Here is an 18,844-nt window from a genome sequence, read left to right on the forward strand (position 1 = left end):
ATGCCTGGATGTCACACGCAAACACACAATGACATACACACATGCACGCACGCACGCACGCACACACACACACACACACACACACACACACACACACACACACACACACACACACACACACACGTCTGCTGTCAGGGAAACAAAGCCAACGTCACGGTGTCACGGAAACAAAGACCCAAAAAGCGCCGCCTGGCACTCTGTGATAATCCCCTCACGCATATTTACATTCAGGGCTTAGAAAACGCCTCAGTGCCCCCGCCTCCCCCCCCCCCGCTTCCACCCACCCATCTTCCATCTCTTCTCCCGTCTACCTTTCGCCCTCCCGCCACCTTTTCCCGTCTGATATCAACTCCTCCGTCTTTTACATCCCTTCTTCATGGGGTTTTCATTATCAGTGGATAGTGCATGGCCTTGCATGGCGTCTCCCATAGATTAGCCCCCGCGCTCTCTCTTTCTCTCACTCTGCATATCATGGATTTCTTCAGGCGGGGCAAAAAAAAAAACCCTGCTTTACAACCGATTAATGGACAGCCCTGATTGTGTGTGTTGTGTCTGTGCCTGCGTGGAATAGATTGTCTGTTTACTCATTCTCCCGCTACGAGCGGCGCAATGAGACAAAGCTAAAGCCATTTCACAGTGGAGAGCACCTCTTATGATTCACTGTGTTACGACGCAGCCTTAATGAGAACGAGAGAGAATGAGGAGATGGGTTGGAGGAGGATCGGGGAGGAAGAGTAGAAGAAAGACGGTAATGAGAGTTAAAGTTGGATACGGAAGAGGGGGGCTAATGCTAGACAGAGCAGTCATGCTAATTGGCTACAGTGGATAACTTTCTGAGGCGGGGGGTGTGAGGGGGAGGGGGGCAGAGAAAAAGAACAGCCTGATCCATCGGCATTACACTCGTTTATCGCTCCCTCCAATTCACCTCTTTAATGAGAGGAATATTCGCTCCAGTAATGGCGAAAGACTTGAAATTGGTAACGATTTGTTGCTCTAACACACACACACTTTGAGGTGGAAGAAGGGGCGGGGGGGGGGGGGGAGTGTGGAGGTTAGAGGGTGGATAGTGTTGGTGAGGATGGGTTGTTTTCCCTCAAGCACCACAACCCAGTATTTTATGGATCATGGCAATTTTCAGGGATTGTAACTGAAGGACAAACAGCTAAAAATAGAAAGGTGGTGCACGACTCCTGCGACAGCCGGGAGGGGAGGTGTGTGTGTGTGTGTGTGTGTGTGTGTGTGTGTGTGTGTGTGTGTGTGTGTGTGTGTGTGTGTGTGTGTGTGTGTGTGTGTGTGTGTGTGTGTGTGTGTGTGTGTGTGTGTGTGTGTGTGTGTGTGTGTGTCGCATTCGATTTGGGTCAGAAACGAGGGGAAGAGCCGACGGAGCGGAGAGTGTTGCAGACGGCTTCAACACCTCGCCGTCTAAACCGCTGCAACGACAAGCGGGAAACAAAAGGGTGGAGTGAATGTATGTTAGAGAGAGACTGAACGACAGCTCGGTTAGACACAATTATAATATAAATACAGTATGCTATTCTGTCAAACTGCTGTATAATGAGTGCATACATACATTCCAAGAAGGGAACAACCCCTTATGGTAGAGCTTTACTCTCAAAGGAAAACGAAGACAAAGGAGAGAGAGATGGACATTTTCAGAAACACACCAATATACTAACCTGTTGACCGTTTGAGAAGATGGTCAATTCATGTCTGTACGTGTTTTGAAGCTAGAGGAAAGTGAAAATCAGTTAGGTTAGCTTAGCTTAGCAAGACTAGAAGGCATAAATGCAAGTATGTCAAATTATATTTATATCTAAATATCGATATATTCTAGACCCTCCAGAAAAACGCGGGCAAAAATCCTTGATTATGCGATTAAACATGCGGGGTTTTATGTGATTTTACGCGGTGAAATTGCGTGAAGTTGCGAAATATGCTAAATATGCGGGAAAAAAGAATAACAATTTTTTTAAATATTGGGCTGCCTTATTTATTCTCTCTCACACACAACCTGCCACTAACGTTAAACCCCTTTACTATTCAATTAAACACATTCAATGTGTATTTATTGTAAAAGCAATTGGGCTATTTTAATCTCACCCCCACACACCCCCACACACACACACACACACACACACACACACACACACACACACACACACAGACACACACACCCCCACCCCCCCCCCCCCCCCCCCCCCACACACACACACACACACTTCTCCGCCTCATTCTGTTTTCATTTACTCGTTCGTTATCTGACCAGCTTCAATCTTGTAGGCTACTCACTTCGTTTCTTGTAGCCCTCGAAAGGGTTTTGGAGGTTGATCCCTCGGTGAACGTGAGTTGAATGGCTTTCTTGTCCGCAGCAGCAGAAAGCATTTTCGAATGTTTGAATGAATCAAAGTGGGTCGACTCGTCACCGTCGATGTTCTCTTATGCTCCAACACACAGTTGCACAGGGTGCAGAATAGTTTCCCCCCACTTTTTGCCCGGTCTTTAGTAGAAATATTCGTCGATAAATGAGATGGATTAGATTTTTTCATCTTGGTGTTTTCTCTATCGTGTGAGCTCCACACGTTCACTCTATACGGTGTTGTTTACATTCTGTGATGCGCGAGCTGATGACGTCACGTCAAGACGAGTTAACTTTTTATTTTTTCAACTTTGTGTGGAAAAATGCGGGGATTATGCAGCCTTTTAAAAATCTGCGCCATTTTGCTGATTATGCGGTAAATTCTGCGATCACAGAATCACGTTTTTCTGGAGGGTCTAACATTCAATCCAGTGTGTAGTGTGTTGGTTTTCACTCTGTATCACACAAGGTATTGAACCTATAACCTTCCCGTGAAAGTGCCTTCCTCAATGACATGTAGCCCCCTCACCACTTCACTCTTTAGTCCAGATTTATTTTTGATAAATGTCCAAACAAAAAAATAAATCTTTGTCCAAATGAAAACGACTCTTAATCTTTGTAGGAGTTTCTCAACCAGGTTCGCCATTTCCGTGAAGATAGTCTGAAAGTCTGATACTCATATAAAAGCTACACTTTTAAGACACCTGACCAAACTTCCACATCATGCAGGAGACGGTGCCTTCAGAAACCACCAATACATCCATCCAATTACATTCATGACAATATCTCCGGGGAACAGAACCCAGAAGAGTCACTGCAATACCATTGATCTCATTTCCCCATTTCTTGTGTCCTTAGACTCCAGTTCCATTCTGTATTCCTAATGAATAGGAAAGTGAGGGTCCCACTAAGGCTAATTATGAGGAGTGGGATGCATAGCGCTGGCAGACTGGTGATATCGACGCTGAACACTTAGAGCTCCCGACACTCCTGGAGAATCAGAGGAAGGGAAAAGATCAAAACTAGCGGAAGATAAGGTGAACAGAGAGATATAGCGTAATTGAGATTGTAATAGGTTTTGTCAGTAGCACCTGTCAGGGTCAAGTTAAAACGACTTTGGTCAGGGTAGAAGAAACTAACTGGATAGAGGAAAAGGGGGCAATTGGAGTCAGGATCCCAGTAGATGCCAACCTCACCTGATTGCCAATTTGTGCCAGTCTACAGACACACAAATGGCAATGTTTTTGGGAAAGTGCTAACCCAACACACGTTCACTCACACATATAGGGACTCCTGCTGACAACCCACTGATTGGACACATCGAGCCACTTAACAAGGTGTCCACGGCGCAGACCTAAGCCGCGTGATTGGGAGATAAAACTGCCGCCGTTAAATATCTAATTCTCCCCCATGTGTAGATGAAAATAAGGAGCAGCGCTGATTAGATTGCAGCCCGCTGTGCCAACCCTCGGATCAGCGCCATGTTCATTACCCTCACCCGTCTCTCCCCCACCAACCCCAACCCCAACCAATCCTGTCTCGGCGCGTGTTCTCCTGCCAACCGCGAATACTCTATTTGCGATGGAAAAGCAATTCTGACACCCTCGAGAGTTGAGGTCGATGCCTGAGGAGTGATGAAATTAAGTGGAGTGAAATGTATTTAGAAGTCGCTGCTGAAGCTGCACCTGGCAATTCAACATGTTGACAGGCCTGAATGGCAGCGAGACATATAACCTGATTGAAATGTTGGGACCTCCGAGAAATTCTGTTAAGGAGTCAATGTGAGGATCAGTCTGAGGAACGGCTCAAAACTTGATGTTGTTTGGGATTTTACTTTTCTCACACACATAGAAAATGTTTGGTGCCATCAAACTCTTTGACAACATGAATTCATTCAGGAAAACTCTTAACATGTTCGCCTTCGCTGAACGGAAAGTCATATTTTCAGATATCTATTTTATCGTCAAAATGAACGTGAGTACAATCAGCTGGCTCCACGAGGCCAAAGCTGTTCGGAAACCGAGGATATTTCCTTCGTGTTCAGGTGTTTTAGGAACCTGGGTGAAGGTAATGTTCTACTTAGGCTCAATTAGGAATCAATATATTTCATCTTTACGTCAGTGGCGTAGGCAGATATCAAAGAGTGGGTGGGCCCAAAACAAATCAGGTGGGCCCAGCCCGTTCAAGACCACACATACTTAATGTTAGGGAATAATTTGCTTAGGTATTCAACCTTCGACACAGTTCATCATTTTCTCTTGTGAGTCTATTATGAAGCCCCTGTCACACTGTCCCGAAATTAACACCCGATGGACACACGATTAAGGAAATGTTCAAATTCGGCTCTGATCGTAACAACATCGGGACATTCGTGAGGGCATCTTAAGCCATCGTATGACCGCCGGTGGAGTTTCTCAGGCTCCGGCAGCAACTTAGGGAGCGGTGGCAAAATCAAGATTTGGCCCGAATGTCCCGATGTTGCTACGATCAGAGCCAAATTTGAACATTTCCTTTATCGTGTGTCCATCTGGTTGTTTTATTGCACAACAAAATCATGTAAACATATTATGTATACAACCCAATTTGTGTTTTGTGAAACTAAAAAGGATATAATATATTATTTTGAAGGCGAGGAAGTCGTTGTTGCTATGGAAACAACATGACGGAGAAAACGTAATATCTTCTACATATAAAGACGGATAAAGTAAAGAACAAAGTCTGAAAATATCAGTACAGTATCATAATACTTTAACATAATTGTTTGTGTTACTTTCGTTGCAGTTGTATGTCTTAAATGTAATGTAAATGTTGCCTTCGTGTGTGGTTCGGGGCCATCTTTGTGCGAAATTCAAAATTCCATATTCGTGTGTCCATCGGGTGTACATTTCGGGACAGTGTGACAGGGGCTTGACCGAGCACAAGCCGCCATGAGGTAGTTTACTGTTCAGGGACGAAGGTTCCCTGGCGCACATTCTTTCCTATGGACGAGAGCTCTAGTTAGATTCAGGGTCCATAATTGTTTCGCCTCACTGATGAAGAATGTTGATTATTACACTCTGAAAGTTAAAACCTCGAGCTACAGAAAGAGTTCTTCAGAATTGGTTTGGCGACCGCTGTGTCAACTCGTGACACACCACCTGTCTTGTCAATTCTCCGGCCGTAACTCCAAATAAACCGTCAGTGTTTGCCATCAAAGCTCCAGCTCTCCCCGTGCCTCTCTGAGTCCTGTTTCCAATTGCTTCAGAAGTTTCCCCCACACTTAATATGTCCTAAAACGCATGTTAACTGAAATAAGCCAGTTAGAATGGACCTCCTTGAGTTCTCCGATTGGTTGGTTTTGTGGCACATTTGTAACCCTGCCAACTTGAGCGAGCGAGAGAGGGAGAGAGAGCATGTGCAGCGGTCTGCTTGTGCACAGAGCAAGAGTTTGTTAAAGGGCTTAGAGTCAATTGTGCTTGCAAAATATATTTTTCTGTGCTCAAAATGTTTCATGGCGTGCTCAGTATAGAGGCACAAAAATAACGCCATAGACGAGATCACGAAGGAGACGATTCATTTGAGGGAAAATGTCAGTGGGACATGAGTCGAGCACCTCCACGAGTGATGGGAAGGTTATGCCCGCTGTCACCTTTCTCTTTAGCTGCTGTACAAACACTTCTGCATCTTCCACACAGATGGAAAAGTGTGTGCAGGCTGAATTAATTCATTGTGACCAAAGGTGCTAGCTAGACCGAGGCAACAATGCATACGTCTCAGTTAAGGAAGTCGTGTTTTTTAATCAAATCATCTTTCAGTGTCACAATTGAATGAAGTCAGCTTCTGTTTTCCTCAATGTAGTGTAGTTTTTCTTAAGACCCTCGATTAGATCGATGCAGTCTGTGACTGTTATTATAGTGGAACATTGCAGGCCTTTTGTTGCATAGTCGCTCATTTCAAACAGCCTGTTGAACATGACGAGAATAAACACAAATGTATTGGTGATGAGTAAAGAAGCAGCCATTTGCAGTATCTCATTCTGGATATCGGGGTTTGTAAGTTTCCCGTTCCCCCGCGGATCGTCCAGTCGCCGTTTTATTTCTGGGTCATAGTGAGAGATCATAAATCTATCGAAAATTATAAAAGTAGGGTAGACATGTGGAGATTATCCGGCTGAACAAAACATGCATTTATCAAACAGGTTCCTTTCCCACGGATCTTATTTCGAGCTATTTTCCAAAATCCTGTGGAGGAATTATCTCATTGCTCTTTTGTCGAGGGAACCCATGCGCAGCTTACTTCCTGGTTTTAGGAAGCGTCACTGTAACACTCTATATCTGAATTTGTAAAGAAGTAAGATACAATGATTTTCGAAAAATAAAAAAGTATTGAAAGTCTGACAATTTACAATATGCTACATTCACTGGCTGCTGTGACAGATTTTCCAGATACTTCTTCAGCCTTTTGGTGGGGGGGCCTTGGTCCCACCCACAGCTACTTTACAGATACTCTACAGATCTACAGATACTTTACGTTCCCACCAGAATTGAATCCCTGGCAGTGTACAGAATTACCAGGCAGTAAGAGTCATATATCTCCCATTTCTATTAACTTTTGGGGAAAAACCTAACAATTAAGTGTTTCTTAACAGGGTTATAACAGTGTCCAACGTAACAATTTAAATACTGATCAATCTGAAACTGCATTCTACAAAAGCTGAAATATCGGTGTTTTTCTTTGCTCATTCGAAATTGAATTTTTTTTGATGTTGGGAATGTATAATGGGAAAATGTACAGACAAGGTATCAGTTAAAGGTGGGGTAGGTAAGCTTTGGAAACCGGCTCGAGACCACTTTTTGTTATATTCCATGGAATGCTCTTAACATCCTGATAGCAATGAATATCTGAAGTGCTTTGACAAAAATCCATAAAAACATGTCATCTGTGGAAGCCGTGGCGCTTTAAAAAGGACGACCAATCATCTGAGCCGGCCGGGCTAAAGTAACTGGATGGCCTACCTGCCTGTCAGCCTTCCATCCGTGCACAAACTTATCTCGTGCCCTCATTGGTCATATGCGCATTCGTGTGTGTTGGAGGAGGGGCTCTGTGAGGAAGTGGCAGATTATTTCCGGCTGTGTATTTTCAAATTCTAGCGCACTCGAGCTGGTTTCTCCAAAATTACGTACCCCACCTTTAAAATCAAAAATAATTACAATATGTTGTGACTTTATCTTTCTCAGGGTCGGCATGGATTTCCGACTTCAAGATTGCTAAAATGTTAGCTAGCTTTAGCCTTGGTCAAGGTGAAATACGGTTTTAAGATCATCAAGGTACATTAAATATGTTCTGCAGGTAGAAATCAGCAAACAAAGGACCAACAATTAAACTATTCTGTGACAAAGAAAAAATCTCTTTCAGCCTTCAGTTGTCTTGGGGGTATTTGCTATTAACACTTGGTTTCGGAGATCTTTTCCTAAATACCTTCAGTGAACTCCTTATTGCTTTTTCTCTGTGAATGCTCATCAGGAAAATTACTTGGAAATCAGTGGAATGTCATTAAAGATACAGCTTGTTTTAAGAGCAGTTTTGCTTAATGGTCCTTGAAACATAATGATAACTTTTCTTCAACAACCAGCAGCGACTCTGCCAGGAAAAAAACAAACAGTTGAAGTCTAAATTATATATATTTGGATGCTTGAAAATCCCCAGGAGTCTTCGAGTGGGCTGAAGGCTAGAGGAGATGGACGCTATATTTTTCTCATCACCTTTAACACAATCCTCCACAACTTTTACAAACTTTCTGCAGCTGCTCCAGGCGATCTCACACACACTTTCAACACTATTTTATACTAAGCGTCTCAAAAATGGAGAGCAATGTATGCTCTGAGCTGCACTGAGAACAACTTCTCTAATTGGCCGGGGGCTGTAAACAGGTCATATCTGAAGCCATATCATCATCATCATTAATGGTGGATAAATCCATTTCTCTCCCCTTTTTTTTACTCAGCCCTTTCTCTTAATCCTGCCTCTTTCTCACACTCTTCCTCCACACACACTTCCACTTCCACCGGTCGATACCAAAGCAAGTATCGAGCAGTGGCTGTGGTCTAAATGAGAGATGGATTTCTCAGGGGAGGGGGTATTAGCCCCTGTAACCATGGTGTTGAGGAGACCTCTTCACCAAATGGTCATTGATGAAGTGCGTGTGTGTGTGTGTGTGTGTGTGTGTGTGTGTGTGTGTGTGTGTGTGTGTGTGTGTGTGTGTGTGTGTGTGTGTGTGTGTGTGTGTGTGTGTGTGTGTGTGTGTGTGCCAGTAGCGCTTGCTGTAAACACCTTTTGATTTAGTTGTGCTGAAGAAGAATACTTTTCATTAGCGGGCTGATAGCATTCATTAAGAGCTATTCAGCGGGGCCCCTAATGAGCTGATCCACTCACTTCATTCTCCTCGAAAAACAATGAAGCGCGGCATCGCACGAACACACACACAAACACACACACACGGAAAGACAACACTTGCCCTGATTGCCGCTTGAGTCGATTCTTGAAACTGTCAGTTTTATCGGAGAACTAGCTCGACTGCAAAACACTATCTGTCGCTTTCTGAACATTTGCTTAGCCACCGTTAATGTGTAAACCAGGGTTGTTAGACTTGTTTATCTTAACTTTTGCTGTAACGATGTCAATGTCCCCCATGTGGGATGAATAAAGACATTTGGGTTTAAGTTCAGGGCCCCACATTCAGACACATTTGATCTCTACTGGTCCGGACCAGTGAAATCCTAGCATAATACAAATAACTTCAAATTGTAAACTGCAAAAAAGTACATTCTGAAAATGTTCACATTTAACCCTCCTATTGTCTTCGTTCCCCCCCCCTTACTTTTGTGTTTGGTCCTGTTTTAACTGCTATCACATTAACACAAAACACATTAATCATCACCAAATGTAATTTAACACCCTTTCAAACTGTAAATATTGTATCAGACTACTGGTATACATGAAACACTGCAGTAAATATACAAAGAACAGACACTGAACATGTATTGCGTGTCCCAGGTGTGATCCATGTGGGGGGAGGGGCACATAAGAGCGGGAAATGTGTCAAAGTGTTCTGTGTGTGTGTGTGTGTGTGTGTGTGTGTGTGTGTGTGTGTGTGTGTGTGTGTGTGTGTGTGTGTGTGTGTGTGTGTGTGTGTGTGTGTGTTTGTTTGTGTGTGTTTGTGAATGCCAGGTGTGATTCACATTGGGGGATTGGGCACATAAGAGGGGGGAACACATCTAGAGTGTGTGTGTGTGTGTGTGTGTGTGTGTGTGTGTGTGTGTGTGTGTGTGTGTGTGTGTGTGTGTGTGTGTGTGTGTGCATTCGTGCGTGCGTGCGTGCGTGTGTGCGTGCGTACGTGCGTGCGTGCGTGCGTGTGTGTGTGACTAAATAATCCAAAATTAAATTAAAGTGGTGACCAGCGATTTGATTTGTTCAAATGTCTACTTTGAAGGATATCATTAAGCCTTAATGCAATCGAACATAAAACTAAAAAGTTATGATTGATGAAAGTAGTAAATCTAAACAGGAGGGTTAAGGAACTATCCTTTAACAAAACATTATGAACGACCTGACATTTAAGGTTTTGAAGTTGTAATGGTTTTGAACAATGTAATTAGACAAACAAAACAGATAACAAATGGCGAACAGAAGCCTCTACCTCAATGAAGGTATACGTAAGGTTTTAAAGGGTTAAAATCACAACATCAATATACCAACAATTGCTTAAATTCAATGAAAATGTCAAACTTCAAGAACAACATATAGTATACTTAACATTTTACAAAATAACCCAATGAAAACCAGGCGTCAGACAGTGGTACAATTATATTTTAGGTATTTCTTAAGCAAAATAAGTGCAATTTCAACAGCTTATCATTTACACATGCATTACAACTTACAGGTCACCGTTTATCTACAAAGGCAGAACACATTTAGTCACTTCTATCGTGAACTGAGAAATATAGTATTTCACTTCATGATCAAAACAACTTGTCAAGATCTATACATGTGTGTAGTAATCCTGACCACCTGAACTGACACCATACATACATAAAACTCTAACACAGGGAAGACCTGTCTATGCTGCCCCAGAACGCCTCGTTGGACATTTCTCTTTTTCCATTGTTTGCTGACGTGTGAACACCCAAATCAACAACAAATGACCGGATTGGCCCAAATGGACCAATCAGCGGAGCCCCTCACACACCAGGATCCCTTGGCTAACTAACAGGGAGTCCCATTGACTTGCATAGAGCTCCCTGGTTGGTAATAGACGAGTTGGGATGGCGGAGAAATGCTCTCTGCAGACCCATTCTCACTGCGTTTATAAACCTTTACTCAATATCAAGCCACACTTATTGTTTTTACTTCGGCTGTGAGTGTTTGCGTGTGCTCAGGATGAGTTTTGCTTGTTCTCGCTGTATCGCCAACCCGGAAACCACACCAGTAAGCCAGCTCACTGAGCAGCGAGCCTCGCAACGACACGACCAATCAGAGCACACTGGGCTCACAGGGAGGGGGGGGGGGCAGGAGCTCCAACAAGCCGTGTAGGACAGAGAGTGAATACAAATACTATACAGAGATGCTGTGTGAGAAATCAATGAGTTTGGAAAATTGAACAATGTAAATCTATTCTAGTAGACCTCAACAATGGAATTATGATCAGTAGAAATGGCCATGACATGGGACCTTTAAGTTATCGCCCTGCCTTGTAAATGTATAAAATGTATACAGAAAATGGCAGCTAATGTCTTTAGTGTTCGTTTTTACACTTTGCAAAGTCATCCCGCTGCCTGTGTGTTCGACACTTCAGGTCTAAACCGAAAAAAAACGTGTGCCTTCGATCCAATGCGCTGGCAAATCCATTGAAAACACAGCATAGCAAAATCGCTTTCCAAAATCTGCACGTTTATGCCGCTCGCTCCCCGAGGGGTCCAGACTTTGACGTTGGATTTGTGTTTGTTGTTTTGTAGCATCTTGCAAATTCGTTCACCCCTGTTAGCCCTCTGCTCTTGTGAGTGTGTGTAACGCTATCCTCCATTTCTACAGAGTGTTATATTATTCATAACTCTGGGCCTTTGCGGCGGGGAACAAGCAAGGGAGAGATAGAAAGAGAAAACAGAGGAAGAAGAGGAGGAGGGACCTTTGACAGAGTAGCATTGATGAACAGCTCCACATAGTGAGATACATAAACATGAGGTCAGAGTATCGCAGTGGGAGAGGGAGACGGAGGAAGGAGAAAGGCCAAGAGAAAGAAAGTGCAGGAGACAGATATTCTGCATCAGAAAGGTTGTCTCTCATTGACAAGCTCTCACTCTGTTCAGGGAAAGCCAGCAATCAATGCTTTGGCACGGCAGGGCACACGCTGAGAGGTGTGTGTGTGTGTGTGTGTGTGTGTGTGTGTGTGTGTGTGTGTGTGTGTGTGTGTGTGTGTGTGTGTGTGTGTGTGTGTGTGTGTGTGTGTGTGTGTGTGTCTGTGTGTGTGTGTGTGTGTGTGTGTGTGTGTGTGTGTGTGTGTGTGTGTGTGTGTGTGCTGGAGGAGAGGATGTGTTTTGGCGTGCTGCAGGAGTGTGTTTGAAATGCAGAGCACGTCAAGAGTCCTAGGGAGCTCCTTTTGCAGCAAAGCCTCATTAAAGAGACACTTGCCTTAAAGCAAGTATATACTGCCAGACCACACACACAACGGCTACACTCACTCAGGCTACGGGAAGCGACACACACACACACACACACACACACACACACACACACACACACACACACACACACACACACACACACACACACACACACACACACACACATACCATGTATACATCACTTCAGGGGACTTACATGCATTTCCTGGACTTATCCTAACCTTAACCATAACCAACACATCCCTAACCCTAACCAAGTCTTCACCCTAAAATGAATGATTCTCCTTATGGGGACCTCCATTTTGTCCCCATGAGGGAAGCGAATCCCCACACGTGACTGTGCAAACAGATTTAGGTCCCCACAAGTATAGTAATGCTAGGACACACACACACACACACACACACACACACACACACACACACACACACACACACACACACACACACACACAGAGACACACCTAAGCGGCAACAGACAAACAGAATGAGGAGGAACAAACGTGGAGCGAGAAGAGGAACTCTTTATTGGTCCCACAGCTGGGAAATGTAAGCAAAGATCAAAAGAAAAGGCACACATGCGTAATAACAATAAAAGTAAATACAAATAAGCTCAACCATGGCTACAAAATTAGTAGCAGCAGTTTAAAAGAACTGACTGACATAAATAACATATTACAAATATTGAGACCCAATAAACAGTGAACATCCGATCCCTTTTCCTTACCCTCATTCTCCATACGAATAATCTCACACTGATATTATATTCATGTATATTTTATTGTGTCAACTCTACGGAGATTGGCTTCGCTGTATCTTGTGTGCCTTTTTAAAAATGCATCTATGAATAAATAATGCCTGTATCCGCTGATTGAAAAAGCCATATTGCCAGAAAGCCATGATGAAATGATAATGTAATATCTGTCCCCGTGTTGAATAAAGCAAAGAAGCCCTTCATCCTTATTTTATTTTTATTTTTTATTCTCTCAGTTAATGAAGCACCTTCCATCCGCCTGATGACATTCTCCTGTGTGGTTTTCTCTGCTGCTCTGAGTGTGTTTTAATAAAGAGAAATCCTCTTTCTATGCATCGGAGTGCCGTGTGCTTGTTTGGAGATATTAATAAGGAGAAGTCCCCGAGAGGCTCCGCTGCTAATTGACAGTGATAGCTGAGACTTGTCTCCTGGGCTGATGTTGGGAGCCTAATAAAGATGCATTACTATGAGGATGTGGGAATGATGCACATCACGTGTCCTCCCTCCCCCCTCCGCTTCCCAACGCAGGGCTGATTAAACTGATAAACTGTGCCGAAAAGAGTGTGGGGGAAGAGAAGCGGATGTAAATAATGAAATAGCAGCGAGAGAAAGGAAGTGGAGGGGAGGTGAGAGGAGAGCAATCCCATTAGGATCAGCTCCATGCCTAATGAATAAAATGCTAAGTTTGATAGCGCCTGCTTAATTTCACAAATGCTTAATTGCCGTGACATTTCAAATTAAAGACTCTGGCCTCCTCCTGACCCCTGTGGTGTCACACTGTAAATACAATCCTACACACACACGCACACACATACACACCAACACACACACACCAACACACACACACACACACACACACGCACGCACGCACGCACGCACGCACGCACACACACACACACACACACACACACACACACACACACACACACACACACGTATTTAACAGGCTTTGACATCCTCTCATTAGCATAGCAACAGCGAGCTGACCATCCGCAAGGGATACAGTAACCAGGGCAACCACAGCTGCCCGGTCCAACTATGGGAAACCAGAGAAACCCGTCGACATTCCTAATGCATCAACGCTCTCGGGTCCAAACCAGCCTTGACACCCTTGGGTGGAAGCAACGGTTTGCAATAGTTACCGTTGGTGAGCAACACATGTATTTCTAGTCCTGCCATTTCACATTTAGATCACATGTTTCTAGCATGCTGCGATTTATGAGCGTCTAAGCAGCGTTTGCAAGAGAAGTCAATCGGGTAATTCAACTCTGATTCAGTTACAGATTAATTGTAACAGGTAATAGGCAAAGGAGCTATGTAATTTACTCCACAAAAGTTGTATATTTGATTACTAGTCTTTATTACTGAAAGAAGCTCTACCAATTAAAGCTGTACTTTTGATCACTTTTCCAACAAATCTTTTTAATTGGATTATAATACCCTTAAAGGTGGGGTAGGTAAGTTTGAGAAACCGGATCGAGATACACTTGTTGTTATATTCTATGGAATGCTCTTAACATCCCGATAGCTATGAATATCTGAAGTGCTTTGACAAAAAATCCATAACAAAATATCATCTGTGGAAGCCGACCAATCATCTGAGCCGGCCCGGCTAAAATAACTGGATGGCCTACCTGCCTGTCAGCCTTCCATCTTTGCACAAACTTATCTCGTGCCCTCATTGATCATGTGCGCGTTCGTGTGTTGGAGGAGGGGCTCTGTAAGGAAGTGGCATCGTTTTTCCGGCTGTGTATTTTCAAATTCTAGCGCACTCCAGCTGGTTTCTCCGAAATGACCTACCCCACCTTTAATATAAGATTGACACAGCATATACATGTTAGAATTGTTGTCCAGAAATATACGAAAAGAACGGGTTATTGTACATAAGATGCAAAACCACAAAATACATGTCACATTCAACAGCTTTCTACCCCAAAATATATATATTACTCCCTTCTAATCACCAACATTTTAATCATTATCTTTGATAACACATTTTTTAAAGTTTACTTGGGGATAGATGTGCGCACTTCAAGACGTTGGGTGTCACAGATGTCAAGGAAGGATCTTCGAACGTCTGAATTTCAAGGATGTTACATCATTGAATCCCACCAAATCCCTTTCAAGGTTAAGGATACTTCAAATCCTACCAACGTCTGAGTCCTTTGTTCACAGTATTTTCAAGGAGGCATGTGTGTGTCCTCCTCAAACACCCACAATGCTATGAGCACGATGTAACGTGTTTCATAACATATCTGAATGAAGTTGTTTTTTTCGACAATACCTAGATTAGTCATTGCAGAAACAGTCGAAACATAATTATCCAGGACTCTTCCAGTATCTTTAATTAGTTTCTGTCATGTTTTAAAAACAGTGTTTTACAACAATCAGCCTGGTAAAATGAAGGCTGTAATGCCAGCCTCGCTGTCTTGAATATATTTATATTGTTTAAAGAGACACAAACTCAGAATGGAGTAGGGTAGGAAAAAGTCCTAAAACCGGGTAATGGGTTAGGATTTTACAACTTCTCGTTCCCTTGTCTCGATGTCTGCGTTTTGTTTTTTACATGTTTTCCATTAGGTTAATAGGCTAACAGCTTATGAAATGTTCTCGTTTTGCTTGTAGTAAACACCCCACTCGTGAATGCCAGAAGCTTTAATATGTCGTAAAAACCGAGGTTGCTAACAAGTGACTAAATAAACGACATCGCGCCGAACATTAGCCGCTTTTAGCTTAGCGGTGTTGACGTGAAGTCATGTGACAAGTGTAGTTTGTTTATAGCATAATGTTACCTTTTCACTTCTGGCGATCGCATTCACATATTAAGTGGTGTTAATATGTGGAGATTATCCTGCTGAACAGAACCTGCAAGTATCATAAATGTGTGTTAGCCACAATTGCTTAAATACTACAATTCACTGAAATCCAATGGAAACATCCCATTACTTTTTGAAGAAGGCGTCCTTGCGATGTTAACTTCCGAGTTGCCCTACAAAAATACGTCATCGCTGCACCACTCGATTCCTCATATATTCGACACTAGCATTACACAAACATCTTCTCTGAATGCTAAGAAGGAGTATTGCTTGGATGACTTTGAGAAAAGCATCTTTCTTATATGTTGCTATGTTGTCTTTACTCACACACAAACAAAATGATTTAATCAGTTTTCCTAGACACATTTTTACCATTTTCCTCAATGACATATTGGTTTCTGCCAAACAGCTCTATAAATTGAGTAATCTATTCACCCCTGTCTATACCCATAAAACTCAGAAACAGACTGTGCTCTGGCAGATGGAACCGTGTCAATCTCTCCATCATTTGGCATGGAAACCTTGCAGAGTTTTGTGAAATGCATATGGTGGATCCTGCACAGATGGATACCTCGCACCGGCAATTTTATTCCCCCCTGTCAGTGTCTATCCCACCTGCTTGACACACACACACACACACACACACACACACACACACACACACACACACACACACACACACACACACACACACACACACGCGCGCGCACACACACACACACACACACACACACACACACACACACGCACGCACTGACTGTAGAGCGGTGGAGGCGGCAGTGCTGTAGTTAATTAGAAGTTAACATATCAAACTGCGTCTTCTCAGTTCCTCTGTCTGTGTGTGGGGGGGTTAATTGTGTGGGCGGAGTGACTTGCTGCATAGCTGCTTTTGTTAACTTACAGAAACACAGGCTATGTATGGGAGATTCTAATAATAGAGGCACGAACAGATTGTAAAATCCTTTGCACAAGCAGAATAAAAAGTGCTTTAACTACGTGTCTGGGCAAGCATGGAGGCAGTATGAGAAAGGAGGAGGAACAGTTGAGAAAAAGGAGGAAGAGGGAGAAGAAGAGAGGGATTGTTAGCTCTTTGTGAAAGGTGGTGCTGTTCAGTTATGGACGTTGTGGAGGTGATAAAGCAGGCTTTCTCTGCGCAGCGTTTGCCTCCGTGCTCTTTGTGTGCGGACCCTCTGCAGGCCTCCCAAAGACACAACCCTTTAATGAGCATATCGATCAGTGTTTCTCACACCTTCGTTTCCCCCACAGAGCGAGAGAGAGGCAGGCAGCGAGGAGAAGAAAAGCAAAGTGGGAAGAAAAAAAAAACCCGATGAAGAGACTAAAGCTTTAGAGAAAAGCTTTAGACTCACAAAGTGGGGGCTTTTTTTTCTAAAGACCACAGGGGAGTCGGCTTTGTGCCTGTAAAATTCAATTTACCTTTTCACAGATGGGCTATACTGCGGCATGTATTGAGGTGCACCACTCATAAGCCGCTCTGAATGTGTGTGTGTGTGTGTTTCTACTTGTACTGTATATGTGTGCACAACATGCAAGCTTGTGTGCATTTAACTGTGTGTGAACATGAAGTGCTTGTGCGTTCGTGTGTGTGTGTCAGCGTGTGTGTGTGTGATCACAGAGTATAGCAGCAGTGTAAGCCATCCCGGTGTGAACCAGGGTTTTCTCTCGGAGCTCCGTCTCGCTCCACTCGTTCCTCTGCATCACATTACCTCTCCACCTCCACCCACAGCACCACAGACAGAGAGAGGGGGAGGGGGGGGGGGGGGGGGGGGACAGACAAAAACATCAAAGACAACCAATGAGACTGTGGTAGAAACTTAAAATCATCAAAAATCACTTCTTTGTTGACTTGTAGGATAACACTCAATAATGTACCGTTGTTTGGCAGATAGGACTGTTCAGAGAATCATCCGTGTGTCTGCTGGATTTGCGGTGGGTGCTACTTAAAGAGTGTTGAGTGGTGACGGTAATACGTCGTGTCAGCGGAACATCCAGTTCCACTTGGTATGCCACTGTAGTTCTTTCAAGTGACACTCTGAAGCAGCATTTCCTCGCTGAATCAATTCCTCCCAACACCTGGTAGGCTGTGGGGTTTTGAGAGGGGAAGCAACTGAGATTATAATTATGTGAACTAAATGTTTCCAAGTTTCTGGGTTGGAATTTAAAAAGAAAAGGGGGAACAACTTCTGAGGAAACTAAGATGCGGCGAATTGTTTGAAACCTTTTGAAATGTCAACCTTATTGGAGCAGATGGAAAAATACAGAAAGGTATTTGTGAGCACGGCTAATTATCTACTGTATTTAGAGCCTGATCTCCTAAACTACTGAACTACATTGGCAGTCATGTTTCAAAGGACATGTTTTGACAGATTCTGTTTGTTACAATGTTGTACTAATTAAAATCTGAGATAGTTGCCCTGGAGGCAAATGGTGGCCAAACCCAACACACACTTTCCTCCAGGAGACTTGTCATGTATTGTGTCAACATGTTGACTTACTCTAGGTTAGCTCCATATCTTAACATTTTCGCACTTGTGTTGCCTCAACAATAGCAGTGTTTTCGATGAATACTGTTCCTGTTAGCAGAGGCGGACTGGCCATCGGGACGTTCGGGACGAATCCCGATGGACCGGTACTGAAGTGGGCCGGTCGGACGATGTGGGCCGGCCGGTAACCGGAAGGGCTCGACATTAAATGGCCCGCTGGCCCGGAAGCACTATTTAGACACCCCGGGCCAGCATAACGTACTTTGCCCGCTCGGGCCACTAAAAATATTGCTTTAAAAAAATGGTCCTGTGGTATTGGTATTTTGACTAGCAATTAAGTTAAATTTTTTGCGTTTATCAACGCTACAACATAGCGTTTTGTGAGTCGCTTGTCGTTGTTGGGTGAAAAGCAAACAGCTGTTTGCTGCGGAGCGCAGCGCGAGCAGGCTCCCGTGAGCGCGCTCCTTCACTACAGACTATTGCGCCACCTAACCATTCGCCAAAATGTTTTTAATACCAGCGGTAACCGGCCAAGAGCCGGGCAAAAAACAGTCATCAAATAAAAGAAAGTAACCGGAGGAGTTAAAGGAGAGTGACAGGGAGCATGAGAAGAAGAGGGAGAGAACGTTTCAGCCAGCTTGATCGATGGAGTTGGCTTCTAGTGGTGCAGTGACGCGTCCTAAAACCCTTTAATAATCTATCGATTAGATTTATGATTCGAAAATTATAAAAGTAGGGTAGACATGTGGAGATTATCCAGCTGA

General features: G+C 43.6%; 1 protein-coding gene across 1 annotated transcript in view; it reads left to right on the forward strand.

Moving 5' to 3' along the window:
* The first annotated feature begins 705 nt into the window (after window positions 1-705).
* The window catches only part of klhdc8a (kelch domain containing 8A), a 96,354-nt gene continuing 78,215 nt past the window's right edge, over window positions 706-18,844 (forward strand). Inside the window, exon 1 of the mRNA XM_079683110.1 lies at window positions 706-748. The gene's annotated coding sequence lies outside the window, so the exon portion shown is untranslated. The remainder of the gene's footprint in view (window positions 749-18,844) is intronic.

The sequence above is a fragment of the Notothenia rossii genome (assembly GCF_949606895.1).
Source record: "Notothenia rossii genome assembly, chromosome: 5".
NCBI lineage: Eukaryota > Metazoa > Chordata > Actinopteri > Perciformes > Nototheniidae > Notothenia > Notothenia rossii.